Raw genomic sequence first — 16,054 nt, 5'->3', positions numbered from 1 at the left:
GCTCCCCTACAGCACCCAGGTTAGAGGGGCCTGCGCTGTGGAAGGGGAGTGGCCTCTACCCTGGGTGCAGTACTCGTTAGAGGGGTGGCCCCCCTGGAGGGGGGAATGTCCTCTACCCTGGGTGCAGTAGTGGAATGGGGAGCTCCCCGAACACACAGGTTAGAGGAGCTTCCCCCCCTGGAGGGGGGAGTGGCCTCTATCCTGTGTGCACTAGTTTTGTAGGGAGCTCTCCTCCATACACCCAGGTTAGAGGGGCCTCCCCCTAATTGGGGAGTGGCCTCTAACCTCTGTGTCATAGTGGGATGGGGAGCTCCCAGCCACACCCAGGTTAGAGAGGCCTCCCCCTGGAGGAAGGAGTAGTCTCTACCATGGGTGCAGTATTAGTGTGGGTAATTCCCCCCACACACACACTAGTTAGAGGGGCCTCCCCACTAGACTGGCGAGTGGCCTCTACACTTGGTGAAGTATTGGTGTGTGGAGATTCCCCCAACACCAAGGTTAGAGAGACCTACCCCCTCGAGAGGGAGGGGGGGAGTGTCCTCAACCCTGGGTGGGATAGTGGTGTGGGAATCTCCCCACCACACCCAGGTTAGAGGGGCCTCCCCCCCGGAGGAAAGAGTAGTCTCTACCATGGGTGAGCTATTGGTGTGGGGAACTCCCCATCCACACACAGGTTAGAGGGGCCTCCCCACTAGATGGGGTAGTGGCCTCTACCCGGGGTGCCATAGTAGGGTAGGGAGCTCTCCCCTGACACCCAGGTTAGAGGAGATTTCCCCCCCCAGCAGGGTGTGGTCTCTAGCCTGGGTGCAGTACTTGTGTGGGGAGCTCCCTCTGGACCCCCAGGTTACAGGGGCCTCTGTACTGGCAAGGGACTACCCTCTACCTTCCTTGTGGTAGTGATGTGGGGAGCTCCCCCCAACACATCCATGTCAGAGGGGACCTGCCCCTGGAGGGGGGAGTGGCCTCTACCCTGGTTGCTGTAGTGGTGTGGGGAGCTCCTCCCGACACCCAGGTTAGATGAGCCTCCCCCAAGGAGGGGGGACTGCCCCTCTGCCCTGGGTGCTGTGGGGAGCTCTCCCTGACACCCAGGTTCGAGGTGCCTCCCACTTCGAGGGGGGAGTGCCTCTCTACCCTGGGTACAGTGGTGGTGTGGGGATCTCCCCCCAACACCCAGGTTTGATGGGTCTTCCCCCTCGAGGGGGAAGCAGGGCAGGGGGCACTCCTGCCTCCAGTGGGGAGAAGCCTCCAACCAAGGTGTCCAGAGGAGCTCCAAAAGGCACCCAAGGCAGAAGGGCACTCCCCCCTCCAGGGGGGATGCCCCTCCAATCTGGGTATAGGATGGAGCTCCCCAATGCACCCAGGGTAGAGGGGCACTCCAACCTACAGGGGTGAGGCCCCTCAAACCTGGGTGTTAGGTGAAGCTCTCCACTGCACCCAGGGTACAGTGGCACTCCCACCTCGAGGGGGATGCCCTTTGAACATGGTTTTCAGGTGTAGCTCCCCACAGGACCATAGCACTTAAAGTAGAGGGGCACTCCCCTCAGAGGAGGGAGGCCCCTCAAACCTGGGTGTTGGGTAGAGCTCCCCACCGGACCCAGGGCAGAGGGACAGTCCCCCATCCAGAGGGGAGGCCCTTTCGAAGCTGGGTGTCTGGTAGAGCTCACCACAGCATCCAAGGCAGAGGGGCACTCGCCCCTAGGCCCCTCATACCTGGGTGGCATGGAGAGATTCCCACCACACCCATGGTGGAGGGGCACTCTCCCCTCGAGTGGGGAGGCCCCTTTAACCTTAACCGGGTGTCCGGGGAAGCTCCCCACACCACCACTGTACCCAGGTAAGCAGCACTCTCCCTCCAGAGGGATGCCCCTCGAACCTGGGTGTGTGTGTGTGGGGAGCTCCCTGCACCACCACAGCACCCAGGGAAGAGGGGCACTCCCCCCTCTAGGGGGGAGGCCCCTCTCACCTGGGTGTCAAGGGGGAGCTCCCCACACCGCCATCTCATGCAGGCTAGAGGGCACTCCCTGCTGTATGAGGGAGGCCCCTCTAACCTGGATGTTGGGGGGAGCTCCCCACCTCACTTCCTCACCCAGGGTAGAGTGCACTCCCCCCTCTAGGGGGGAAGGTCCTCTAACCTGGGTGTCAGGGTGGAGCTCCCCACACCACTACCCCACCAAGGGTAGAGGGGCTCTCCCCCCTTGAGGGGTGAAGCCCCTCTATCCTGGGTATCTGGGGGTAGCTCCCCACACCACCATCTCACCCAGGGTAGAGGGGCACTTCCTCCTCCAGGGGGAGGCCGCTGTCACCTGAGCATGGCGGGGGGCTCTCCATACCGCCAGTACACCCAGGATCGAGGGGGACTCCCCACTCCAGGGAGAGGCCCCTCTCACCTGGTTGTCAGGGGGGAGCTCCCCACACCGACGCCACACCCAGGGTGTGGGGAAGAGCTCCCCACAGAACTACTGCACCCAGGGTAGAGGGCACTCCCTGGTTGAGGGGGTAGGCCTCTCAAACCTGGGTGTGTGTGGGAGGCGCTCCCCACACCACCACCACACCCAGCGTAGAAGGGCACTACCCCTTCGAGGGGGGAGGCCCCTCTAACCTGGGTGTGGAGGGGTGGAGCTCCCCACACCTCCACTGCACCCAGGGTAGAAGGGCAATCCCCCCTCCAGGGAGGAGGCCCCTCTATCCTGGGTGATGGGGGGAGCTTCCCACACTGCCACACCGCCACTGCACCCCTGGTATAGGGGCACTCCCCCCTCCAGGGTGGAAGCCCCTCTCACCTGAATATGTGGGGGGGGAGCTCCCCACACCGCCACCACACCCAGGGAAGACGGACTTTCCCCCCCTCTAGGGGGGGCCCCTCTAACCGGGGTTTGAGGGGAGGAGCTCCCCACACCGCCACAGCACCCAGGTTAAAGGAGCACTCCCCCAACTAGGGGAGAGGCCTCTCTACCCTGGGTGTTGGAGGAGCTCCCCACAGCACTCAGGGTAGGGGGCACTCCCCCCTCTAAGTGGCAGGCCCCTCTACCCTGGGTGTCTGGGGGGGGACAACTCACTGCACCCAGGGTAGGAGGGTACTCCCCTCTCTAGGGCTCAGGCCCCTCTACCCTGGGTGTCAGGGAGGACCTCCCCACCGCGATCCGGGTACAGGAGCACTCCCCCCCACTATGAGTCCAGGCACCTCTACCCTGAGTGTTTGGGGGATCACCCCTCTGCATCCAGTGTAGGAGGCCTCTTCTCCCTCTAGGGTGGGTCCCCTCTACCCTGGGTGTGTGTGGGGAGTTCCCCACCGCACTACTGCACCCAGAGTAGAGGGCACTCCCCCATCTAGCGGGGAGGCCCCTCTAACCTGGGTGTGGTGGGGTAGAGCTCCCCACACCGCCACCGCACCAGTGCAGAGGAGCACTACCCCCTCCAGGGAAAGGTCCCTCTAACCTAGGGATGAGGGGGAGCTCCCCACACTGCCACCACATCCAGGGTAGAGGGGCACTCCCCCCTCCAGGGGGGGCCTCTCTCACCTGGTTGTAGGTGGGGAGCTACCAACACTGCCACCACACCCAGGGTCGAGGGGGACTTCCCCCTCGAAGGGGGAGGCCCTTCTCACCTGGGTTTTGGTGGTAGCTTCCCACACCACCTGCTTACCCAGGGTAGAGGGGCACTCCCCCGTCGAGTGGGGAGGCCCCTCTCCCCTGGGTGTCTGGGGAGTTCCCCACATGGCCAAAGCACCCAGGGTAGAGGGGCACTCCCCCCTCTAGTGGGCAGGCCTCTCAAACCTGTGTGTTGCGGGGAAGCTCCCCACACAGCCACAGCACCCAGGGTATCATAAGCATAAGCAAGAAGAATTTTTAGTTCCAAATGCCATTAGAGAAACACAGATTCTGTCAAAAAATCCTTACTTTGCTAAATATTTTTTAACTAAGCAAAGGACTTTAGAGATTAAGTAGAATGAATCCAAGCATAAGTGTCATTTACATCCAAAGTGTGATTTTCATGTACAAGCTGACTTCAGATGAAACCTCTCAAAATCATATTCATCTTCCAAAGGAGATGAGAGAGCTGTTCATATTTTCCAAAATCTCAATCTCTGGGTTCAAACTATTATGTTTATATTACTGGAAGATTTCTTTTTTATAAAAGATTGCAGTGTTTCAGCCAATGGTTAGGAAATAAATTGTTCACTGTTTGGAAAACAATTGACTTTCTCAGGTAGCTAGAGGGTTTGGCATGCTTTGGGACTTCGCAGAAAAAATAGAACTACATTAACATAACCCAATTTCAAACAGACATACTTGGAACATTGGAGAGCTGAAGGGGCCTCTGAGAGTATTTAGTCAAGAGGTATGATTTTAAAGATAGGAAAACCAAGGTCTAAAAATAAAAGAAAGATATCCAGATTTATGCTGTAAGTTGAGTTTATCTCATTCTTCTGAGTTTCAGTTCTTCAGGCATTGCATTCCATTAATATATCATTTTCCATTCTTTAACAGTTAGGTTTTAGGACATACAGTGTGCCAAGCCTACTGGAGATACAAAGAGAGATATATAAGAGAACCTTTGAACTCAAGGAGTTTAATAACATGGTGAAGAAAAAACAATAACTGCAAACCCAACAGAACATTTAAAAAGTTGCTATATTTAAGCAAGTGGGATTATATCTGACAATGGTTGACATCTGCAATGTGTAAGGAATTACAAAAACTCGATGCCAAAAAAAGAAAAATTTTAAGTGAGCAATAAACCTAAATAGACATTTCTCAAAAGAAGATATAAAAAAGGCCATGTATATATTAAAAAAAAACCTAATCATCAGGGAACTACAAATAAAAACCACAATAAGATATTACCTTACTCTGGTAAAAATGGCTTTCATCAAAAACACTAAAGATAGCAAGTAGTGATGAGAACTGGTGGAGAAAAGGGAACTCTTGTACATTGTTGGTGAGAATGTAAATTAGTACAAACCTTATCAAAGACAGCTTAGGGTGTCTCAAAAAATTGTAAGTAGAGCTACAATCCCACCACTGGGTACTTATATCAAATGAAATGAAATCTGTATGTTAAAGAGACACCTGTTCTCCCATGATTATTACAGCACTGTTTGCAATAGCCAAGAAATGGAAAAAATCTAAACATCATCTGATGAATAGATAAAGAAAAGGTGGTGTATATATACAGTGGAATAGTATTCATAAAAAGAATGAAATCCTTTTATTTGAAGCAATACAAGTGGAACTGAAGGTGATCATGTTAGGAGAAATAAGCCATGCACAGAAAGCCAAGTACCACACAATCTCACTCATATGCAGACTTTTAAAAAGTTGATCTCATAGAAGTTGAGAGTAGAATGGTGGTTGTAAGAGGCTGGAGAAAGCAGAAGTTTGGGAAAGGTTGATCAATGGGTACCAAGTTGAAGTTACTTAAGGGTAAGAAATTCTAGTATGCTGTTTTTGCACAGTAGTGCAACTATAGATAACAAAAATGTACTGTATATTTCAAAAACTAGAAGAAAGACTTGAATTTTTTTACCATAAAGAAATGATAAATGAGGTGATAATATATTTAACCTGATTTGAACATTATGCAATGTTTACATGAATTGAAAGGAGATGAAGTGTAGATAGCAGTAAGATAACAAGTTTATGTATATTGTGTGATGGGTTTGAGCTTGAACTATAGATTGTAAAAAATATTCTGAAAAGTTTAAGTTGAGAGAGTGATATGATATTATTTTCAATTTAGAATTACAAGTATATCAATGTGGAGATTTTACTGTAGTATAAAAAGACCAGCAGCAAAGAGAACAAATTGGAGGAAACTGCAGAAAGGAAGCAAGAAAGACAGATGTTATAAATAAAGAGTAGCAATGAGGATTCAGACAAGAGAAATGGAGGTATACATTTCATAGGTGTTCATAATTGATTAGATACAGAGAGTAAGGAAAGGAAAGCTGGAGATAACTCTAAGATTTCTGTGTCAGACTTCTGTTGGATTAACATTTATCCCAATGGGGAATCCAAAAAGATAAGCATGATTGGGAAGGGAATTTAGGGCATGCTGATTTCAAGATGCTACAGTGCATTTCACGTACAGTGGATATATATGTCAAAAATCCAGGAATTTTCTCTGGGATAGATCTACTTAAGTACATCTAGTTGCTACTTAAGGATATTATTTCCAATAATATTTTGACCTAATTGGTAAGTATGATCCCAGATTCATTATTGTGTAATTCTCCTGGACCTCTCCAGTCTAACTTAATTCTTCTCTTCCTTCTTCTTCTATTTTCCTCATTTAAGAAAACACATTAGGTTGGGTCTAGAGTTATAAATTTGAATTTTGAGTAACTTTTCATTTATATTCCAGTCTCATAATTTTGGTCAAGTTGTACATTGTGAAAATTGGATTCTCATATCAATAAGATATCAGTGATCTACAGCTCATTTTAGATACAACTGTAAAATGAAGTAATAAATATGAAAGAAATTTGGAACAAAATGTAGATTGAAAGGGAGTGTATTATTGTGATGGTGGTGATGCAAAATCACACTCCAGTAATATACCATGGCCCGAGACTATAAAAATAAGTGCATGCACTTGCACACATATACGCATAAACACACTCTGCTCATTTTGGCACCCACTGTCTTTATTGGATCTTTAATATATTCTATTTGGATTATTACGTTCTCTTTTCCTTTTTCTATTTATTATTCTCTCCTAATGACCTATGTGCTACATTAACTCAAAACTGTTTTTCTTTAAACATTTTCATGTCATGGCTTACTAGCTTCCTAGGTCTTGTGCAAATCACTTCAACCAGTTCACTCTTCTATCAAATGTGGTTACTACCACTTAACATCACATGGAAGTTGTAAGAACAGAAAAAGATAATGCATAGGAAAGACCTTACAAATTAAATTATTATATAAACATATATTTTCTTAACTTTATTTTTATTGTTGTTAAACCAGTTATCATGTCATCCTTCTCAAATATATTTTTTTAAAAAAAAAAAAAACTTCTTTTAGGGGCTGTAGCTGTGGCTCATGAGTAGAAAGCTTGCCTTGCATGTGTGAGGCACTGGATTCAATCCTCAGAACCACATAAAAATAATATAAAGATATTGTGTTCATATGCATAATATATATATATATATATATATATATATATATATATATATATATATATACTTGTTTTCATGTCAAGACTTGATTTATCTTCTTAGATTTCAAAGACTAGATTCTCCCTATTGCAGAATACATTCCCAACATTATGTTCATAATCCTCTTTGACTCAGCTCATATGCTCATCATCCTCTGATCATTGACCCTGTTAAGACCATATGTTATTGCTAGGACAATTTTCATCTTAAAAACATACTCCTACCTGATACTCTGTTATTTTCCCTATTTCCTTTCACTTATAGCTCCACTCCCCAAAAATTCCTATTAGCTGTCTAAACTTCCCCATCCTATATTCTTTCCACAGCATTTGACAGAATTGCTCCCAGCATTGTGATAAATCATCTTTATTTGGAATTTAGATCACCATCTTCTCTTGGTTCTTTTCACAGATTAATCACAGTTTACTCTCCATGTCTTTTGCTAGGTCCTCCTGATTTTCTTGATGTCCGAATGAGGAAGTTTCTGAACTATGTCATTGAACACATTCCCTGTCTCCAGTGCTTCCTAAGTGAGCTCATTCTGTACTATGACATTAATTACTACTTATACACTGCTAATGACTCTTTTTTTGATGTTGTTAATAACTCTAATCTCCACCTCCAGCCCTGAATCGTCCTTTCAATTCCAGACTCACAGTCTTCTGATTTGCTACCTTTAAATGCTGATAATAATCTTAAACATAACATGTCTAAACTATAATTTTATTTTTCTCCTCTAACGTTGTTACTGTCCCAAAGGTCTCCATCTCAGGAATTGGAAACACCATGTCTTCACTTAAACAAAATTGCCTCCAGTTTTCTCTGGCTCTTCTTTTCCTTTCACATGTGACATCAAGCCTTTGTTAGTTTTGTGAGCCTGCTGTTACCAGGTATCTCAAAAGATTACTGCCTTAAAATTTATTCTCTAACAGTTCTGGAGTCTAGAAGTCCAAAATTAGTTTAACAGACCAATTAAGGTGCCAGAGGATCTGGAGGAGAATCTGTTCCTTGTCTCTTCGGGTGAGTCCTTGCATTCCTTGACTTCTGACTTAGAATCAACCTCTACTTCGGTGGTGGCATTGCCTTCACTTTTTCTGTTTTCATGTTGAGGCTCCCTGTACCTTTCTTATCACACTGTAATGGCATTTAGGGCCCACACCAATAAAGCAAGATTATCTTTTTTTCCTCAAAATTTTCAACCAGATCTGCAAAAGATCCTTTTTTTCAAATAATATAGCAGGTTTCAAGGATTAAGAGCTGATATTTTGGATAAATGTTATTCAGCCTCCTACAGTATCTATAAACACATCCTAAATTATATCCAGCACTTTCCCATGGCTTCTTCAGTGGCTTCTAAATCTGTCATCTCTTTCCTAGATTATAGCAGCACTTCTAGCTTGATCTTCCTGCTAAAGAACTTTTCCTTTTGAGGCTATTTTTTAAGACAGCAATTAGGGCAGTCATTTAAAAGGAATATTATTCAACCATAAAATAGATGAAATCTTGTCATCATGGAAACATGGATGGAACTGGAGGGTCTTTTATTAGATACAATTAGCAAGGCAAAGAAAAATATTGCAAGTTCTCATTCTTTCACAAAAGATGAAAAGTCGAATCTCATAGAAGAAGAGTGGAGTGATCACTAGAGGCTAAGAAAAAGAGGAGAGAGGGGATCAAGAGAGATTTGATAATGAGTACTACAGTACAACCACATAAGAGGAGCTAGTTTTGTATTCTATAGCACAGAAGAATTTCTGCAGTCTATAACAATTTATTATATATTTCAAAACAACCAGAGGAATCTGAATTTTCCCAATTCACAGAAATTATAAATGTTTAAGTATCTGGAAGTGCTAATTGCCCTGATTTTATTATTACATATCATATGCATGGGTCAACTATGCATACAATATATGTATGTACAAATATTGTGACAATTTACAAACCTGAGATCATGCAACTGTTCCTGCTCATAGCATTCTAAGGCCTTGTCTTCCTCAGAGCCAGATTTACAGGCTCTGCTTCACCTGTTCTCCCACCTTTGCTCCAAATCATCTTTTATTACAACTTCTTTTCTAGGCTACTCAGTGAGACATCTGGTTTCCCTGATGCTTCTTGAACACACCAGATCTGCTATTAGCTCATGCATTTTGTTCTTCTAGGAAGGCCTCAAGTTATCATCAGATTTCCCCCCTCACTTTACTAAAGATTTCTGTTCAAATATATTTTCAAAGTGGCTTTGACGAACCACTCAATTTAAAGAGCAAGCTCTCTCCCTATATTGTTCTTTAATCAATAGTTAGGGTTCTTTTATTTTCTTTTAATTTTGGAACACTTATCACCATATATTTATTTGTTTATGCACTGTCAATCACATGCAATGCAATGTAAGCCTCCTGTCAGTTTTGTTCCTGAACATTAACATCATTTTCTTATTACCAGAGAATAAGCCTTATATATTCAACAGAATGGTATAATGACACTCTTTGTTCTAGTGTTGGTTTACACTCTAAAGACTTTTGATAAAGCCAGAAGTTCTAAGCACCCCTACATCACAGAGATAACCAACTCTACTGGTGTATCTGATTAGAAGAAAGAGAAATTATTGTATAAATAGTACATCATGGTCAAGAGAATGCCTCCATCATTTAAAAATAATTGAAATATATTTATATTATCAAATTCAGGAATAAAACTTAACTATAAATAATGTAAGAGCATTGTGACAATCCTAAACACACAGGTAATGAATTGTTGGAGTCTGTAAACAAGTCAGGATGGTGCCTGGCATTTTGCCAGGGAGAGTGGTTTATGAGGTGGCGCCAGCGAGCCATTAAGTGTGGAGATTTCTTATTGATTGACTGCTGTATCTAGTTTATGTTAATTAAGATAAGCTGTGTGGAATGTATAAATACCTCTGTTGTCCTACAATAAAGGGCTCCCACTCCTGCTGTATCAATCTACACAAGTTATTCGTCACCACCCAGTTATTTTGCTGTAGCCGGACTGCAGCAATGAATAATTGCTTGACTAAGCAAGTAGACATAGGAAAGAGGGACAAGAAGAAAAAGGTGAATATTAGTTGGTTAATTGATGTAATGGGAGGGATCATGGGTCTAATTTATTTTGGTAATGTGAGAGTCTAGACCGCGGTATATGCTGATGCAAAACATTTATTAGTTGAATGAACAAATGATAAGTGTGGGATATATCTTCTTGGGCAGATTAGTGATATTATAAGCTAACAGCATTTTAAATAAAAAAATACTAACTAAAACCTATGATTACTCAATGGAAGACACTTCTATTGGCCACCCTTTCCTTGAGTCTTCATTCTCAGAATTAAACATCTATGGAATTGATACAAAAATGCATTGGAATAGCAATTTTACATTCCCATGCTGGGTAGAGTTGCAATACTTCATTTTTTTTTATATCCCAATGCTGGCATACTACACCCATACAATTTTCAAAACAGGCAAGAGAGAAAAGGCTCTCAGAGTTATATAGATTAGAATACAATTCTGAGCAGAGATTCTTTTCTAGTTGGGTGCCCTTGCCCAAGTCAGTTAACTTATTTGAGCCTCAATTTGATAATAATCTTCCTAAGAATGATAAGGTGATAAATAAAAAATATATTCATTATTTTTGTTCACTTTATGTGAAGCACTGTGCTAAGCACTTCATAAATTACATTGCATGAAATTTGCTAAACGTCTCTAAAATGGATATACTAGTAATATTTTAATGTTGACCTCATATTCTGTAATAATTGCAGTCAACTGAATGAAGAGATCTTAGGGAAATCTACAATTGGACTGAAGTTCCCTTTAATTTCTTCTCTGCATAACTCATCCTTCAGCTGAGTTTCCCATCATATACATCCCTTATCGAGCCAACGGATCTCGGGTGGATACTCTCCAGTTATGATTCAGTCCTGAATCTCTAACCAATTACTTTCTACCTTCATTCTGTCTTTTTTTTAACTCACCTGGAATACATTCTTCTGTTTTATTTCCACTTTCCAACTTGGTTTGCCTATGATTTCTGTGTCCTCTTGCCCTCCTTGCCACAGCATTCTATTTATTTTAAACCTAAAATTAAAAACTTATTTCTTTTTACAGAAAAGTGTGACACAGTCAAGGGAAAAGGTTTCTGTTAGAATTTGTGCATTTCAAAAATATTGTTTCCTACCACTATTTTTTTCTTCGTAATGATATTTTTAAAAACTAGATTTTAGTTTTTGAAACGGATTTAAATTCACAGAAAAAAATGAGCAGAAATTACAAAGACAGCACACCTTCCCCCTGTATTTCTCATGCTTAGCCTCCCCTATTAGAAATATGCCCCATTAGAATGGTGTAGTTGTTATAATCACTGAATCCATATTAACACACAGTGATCACCTAAAGTTCAAGGTTTACCTTAGCGTTTTCTATTGCTCTGTATGTGCCTTGGGTCCGGGCAAATGTGCATGACCTACACCACCACTGCAGTATCATGTAGAGAAGAATCCCTGCCCTAAAAATCCCTCTGTGCTGGTCTTTTCATATAAAAATCCTTCTGTGCTGGGCTATTCATGTAATGTCATTTAAAAATGATTACATACTATTCCACTAATGGAACAATTATAATTTACTTTATCTGTCTCATGTTAGAATCTATTTAGAAACTGTTTACAATGTTTGTTCTTACTATTAGTCCTGCTCCATTGTGGCTAAAACTTTGTGTCTGTTGAGAGTTAAAAGCCTTAGGATAAATCACTGAAATGATCGAAACTTGGATACATTACTAAAAATATTGAGATGATTAGATTTTATGTTTACACTTTCTCATATCCTAAGATTATACTAAATGTTTTGAAGAAATCTTTGCCAACTTCTTAGATGAAAAAAGCTTTAAATTATGTAATTTGCATTTTTTGATTAAGACAACATTTTAATATATCTTTATCCATTTATGGTTGTTTTTTTGTGTGTGTGTGATTTCTATTGGTATCACTCAATCCTTTCTTAATTAGAGCATTATTTTTATAAGGACTTGAAGGAGATCTTCAAAAATTAAGGATATTGATCTTTCATGAGTCATAACTTAAAAATAACTTTCCACCTTGTTATCTTTCTTTTTTCCAGTTTTATTTGAAGATTACTTTGGATTTATAGAAGATGGAAAAACAATCTAGAAAACTCCTGTCTACTGTATATCCATCTTCTCATTGTGTTAACATCTTATATAACCCACAAAATAATGATGAAAACTAAAATATTAAATTTGTTGGAATTCTATTAAATAAATAGCAGTACTTGAATTTTATTCATTTTCCATAAATGTCTTTTTTTTTGTTTTAATACCAAATCCAGTTCAGGATAACACATGGCACTTAGACCTCATGTCTCCTTGGTCTATTAAAATCTGTGTGGTTCTCAGTCACTCCCTCTCACAGAGGTGACTTCTGACACCTTTGAAGATCATGCCTTTAACTTTTAAATGTTAGTTTTAGAGATATTTACATCGTATGCATTTTTATGCTAAACACATTAGTAATCTCCTTCATGGTTTCTGCCTTTGGTACCAGATATGCAACTCTTAAAAAGTATTGTCTTGCCACAGATCACACAAATATTTAATATTATATTATGGTAGGTTTGCTGTTTCATTTATTTATAATGAATTTTAATTTCTCTGGAATTTATTTTGGAATAAGCCATGAAATAGAAATATAAGTTACTCTTTTGTCCCCAGGTGATCAAACATTTGTTCCATTTTATTGAATAACCTGACTTATAAAAGAACTTTCACATCCTTTGTGATTCTTATTATTCTTTTTAATCACCAATCCTATTCTGTTTTATTTATAAAACATGTTTTATTTGTAAATGTCTTATATTTATAATATGTTTTATTTATAAAATGTATTTATAGTAACATGTTTTAATATTGCTATTTTATTATTATTATTTTTTTGGTAATTCCAAAGTTTTCTTCCCTTGAGGCACACAACACAGGTGAGGGGAGGACTCACACATTCACCCTAACAAGACACAGACCTGAGCACCACCTCTTGGATGGCAGCATCCATTCACAGCACACACAGCCATAGCCGTGGGCACCAGGAGGGGCCAGCAAGCAGGGCATGGCGCCAGTCTGTGGCGGCTCTGGGTGCCCGTCAGCATAAAGCAATAAATACTAACACAGGACATGCAGAAGGGAAGCCTAGGCTATGAGGGAGACAGGGGTGGGGGTTTTCTCATACGTCCAAGCACAGTGGTAACATTTCAAATATTGCAAGGAAAACCACACGTTTCGGTGCATGTGTGAAGTTTGTTTTATACTGCTCTACCATGAAAGTTACTAGCCAACAAACAGAGCTTTCAGTCACTGTTTTATGAACTCATTTTGAAATATGAATCTGTGGCCAAAAGTCAACACATCTGATGAGAATCTCTAACAGAGAAGTAAGGGAGCACAGCAAATCAAAAGAAAAAAAAAAGACACAATGAATGGGGAAAAAGATAACTTCAGAAAACCATAAATAATCTCCTGAAAGAGTTGGCAGGGTCAACATCAAAATATTATAAAAATAAAATGTAACATTTAGAAATAAGAAAGTATGAAAAAAATGTTTTCCTTAACTTTTAAAGATATAATTACTGAAACAAAAATGTTACTTCAAAATGCAAACAATAAATTAAGGATATTATCCAGAAAGTAGGAGAAAAAGACAAAAAAAGTTGAAAGAGAATAAATGATAAAAAAATAGATCAATTTAAAAAGCTCAACATCTGATTCATATGATTTCAAATTACAAAAGAAAAAATTGAAAGTAGGAACATACCACAGAAATAATATAAGAAAAAGAAAAATCAGGATTTGTCTCCAGATTAAAAGGTTTACATTACACAGTGCCCTGCAAAATGAATTTTTTCAAATTCCACCCAAGACAAATGAAACTTCAGAATATCAGTAATAAAGAGATGACCCTAGAAACTTTCAGAGAGAAAACAAACAAAAATATATCTCAAAAGGGAATTCTTTAAAAACAACAGTATGTAAATAAATAACAATAAAGAAACGCCTTCAAAAAGTGAAAATGACTAAAACTATATTCAATAAGACTACTACTGAGCTGTTAGCTTTATATCAAAGCATTTTCAGGCTGGTGAAGACTCAAAAATATTTCTCATGATTCCCTAGCAAAGTACACCATTAAGAGAGAAAGAAATCATAATACCAGGAAGCAGGGTATTCAATACATTTTTTTCCAGAAAAAAGCAAAGAATTTCAAGGTGAGAACAGCAAGGTGTGGTAATCCTGAAGAGAAACCACTCCAGACAATTTCAAGAGCAATGCCAAGAGAGGGGAGGCACCCCCAGACTCCCCGCAGAGCTGCCACCTGGAAAGCTATATTAAGAATGTTTAGCCATTTCTTGGGAGGGTTGTAAAGATTTGATCAAATGATTGAAGAAAATGCAGCAAATAAAACAGGGCAAATATTAACCACATGAAAAAAATAAATCAATGTTTTTGTAGCCAAAGGGACATTAATAATATTTAGTTTGGAAAACCTACTCATTCTTTCATTCAATAAACATATTAAAATCCTAGCATACCCTGGGATCTGTGACAAGGATGAGTGAGATGCAACCCTCATTCTCAGCAGTAGGGTCCTTGACCTTCAACCCTGCCACATATATACCAAGGAGTTACAATCCATAACACCAGCCTACAACCTCACCTTTCATGATATGCACATGCTCCTATCCAACACCCTCCTCCCAGAGGAGCAAAGATGAGTCTGGAAACAAGCCCTCAACTATGCTGATTAAGTCCACCAAACTACACCTGCCCATGAGCACTGAGTAGGTCCCTAACCAAAATACCAATTGGGATTATAATTCTCCAGAGGGTCAGACAAGAAGGGACCAATTCATCACCTGCCTACTGACAGGGAACTCATAAAGCAATCAGTTATGATCATCTCTAAGAGGTAATTCAAGATAAAAATGAAAACACTTCCTCCTATTTAAACCACCTGACTGAAGCCTTACTCCAATATACCAACTTAGATCCCAAGTCACCTGATGGTCCAAACTTACTCATGACGTACTTCTCCTATAGCTTCCCTGACATTAAAACCAAACTTAAAAGCTGGAGCAAGATCCCCTCACCCCACAGGCTCAAGTACTTGAGGAAGCCTTCAATGGCAGAGATGGAAAGTCCCACAAAGTTGAATATCAAATGCTAACCAAAGCATTTCTGCAATCTCCTGCTGCTGATACTGCCCCTTCAACCCACAGAAAACACTCCAGAACATTCTATAGGTATGGTCAGCTGGGCAACTGGGCAAAATTTTGCTCTAATTCTCGCTAACTTCCCACTCCCTGTCCTAAATATCCCAGGTGGACCATTGTTGATTGCCCTCTTGCCCAGAGAGATAGGAGGTCACACAGCCCCACCTCACCAGGCAGACCTTCTGGGACTGGCTACAGACAACTAACAGGGTCCAGGATCCCAGCACCCAAAGACTACCATCACAGGCACCCAGGGTAACCATTGTGGTAGCAGGAAGGCTCATCTCTTTCCTCTTGGACACCTGAGCTATATTCTCAGTACTTGTCCAATTTGGGACCCACTTCTACCTCCATAACCTCCACTGTTGGGGTAGAAGGCAAACCATATCAACTATTATTAACCCCACCTCTCACATGCTCCATTCACAAGATCCCTTTCTCCCACTTTTTCCTCATTATTCCCCAAGCACCATTCCCTTTCTAGGTTGACATCTCCTAAGTAAATTTGGATCTTCCACTTTTCCCAGGAGGGGCTCTCTCCCAGACTCTCCTCCACTCCAACTCATCCTCCTTCTAGCACCTACCACCACCCCCTCATCAA

General features: G+C 41.7%; 1 protein-coding gene across 1 annotated transcript in view; it reads left to right on the top strand.

Annotated features, from left to right (window-relative positions):
• Nucleotides 1-12,475, top strand: part of LOC144374335 (uncharacterized) — a 90,461-nt gene extending 77,986 nt beyond the window's left edge. Inside the window, exon 16 of the mRNA XM_078037191.1 lies at nucleotides 12,295-12,475. The gene's annotated coding sequence lies outside the window, so the exon portion shown is untranslated. The remainder of the gene's footprint in view (nucleotides 1-12,294) is intronic.
• Nucleotides 12,476-16,054: the final 3,579 nt, after the last annotated feature.

The sequence above is a fragment of the Ictidomys tridecemlineatus genome, unplaced genomic scaffold (assembly GCF_052094955.1).
Source record: "Ictidomys tridecemlineatus isolate mIctTri1 unplaced genomic scaffold, mIctTri1.hap1 Scaffold_64, whole genome shotgun sequence".
Lineage (NCBI taxonomy): Eukaryota > Metazoa > Chordata > Mammalia > Rodentia > Sciuridae > Ictidomys > Ictidomys tridecemlineatus.
This window is presented reverse-complemented; position numbering and strand designations above follow the sequence as displayed.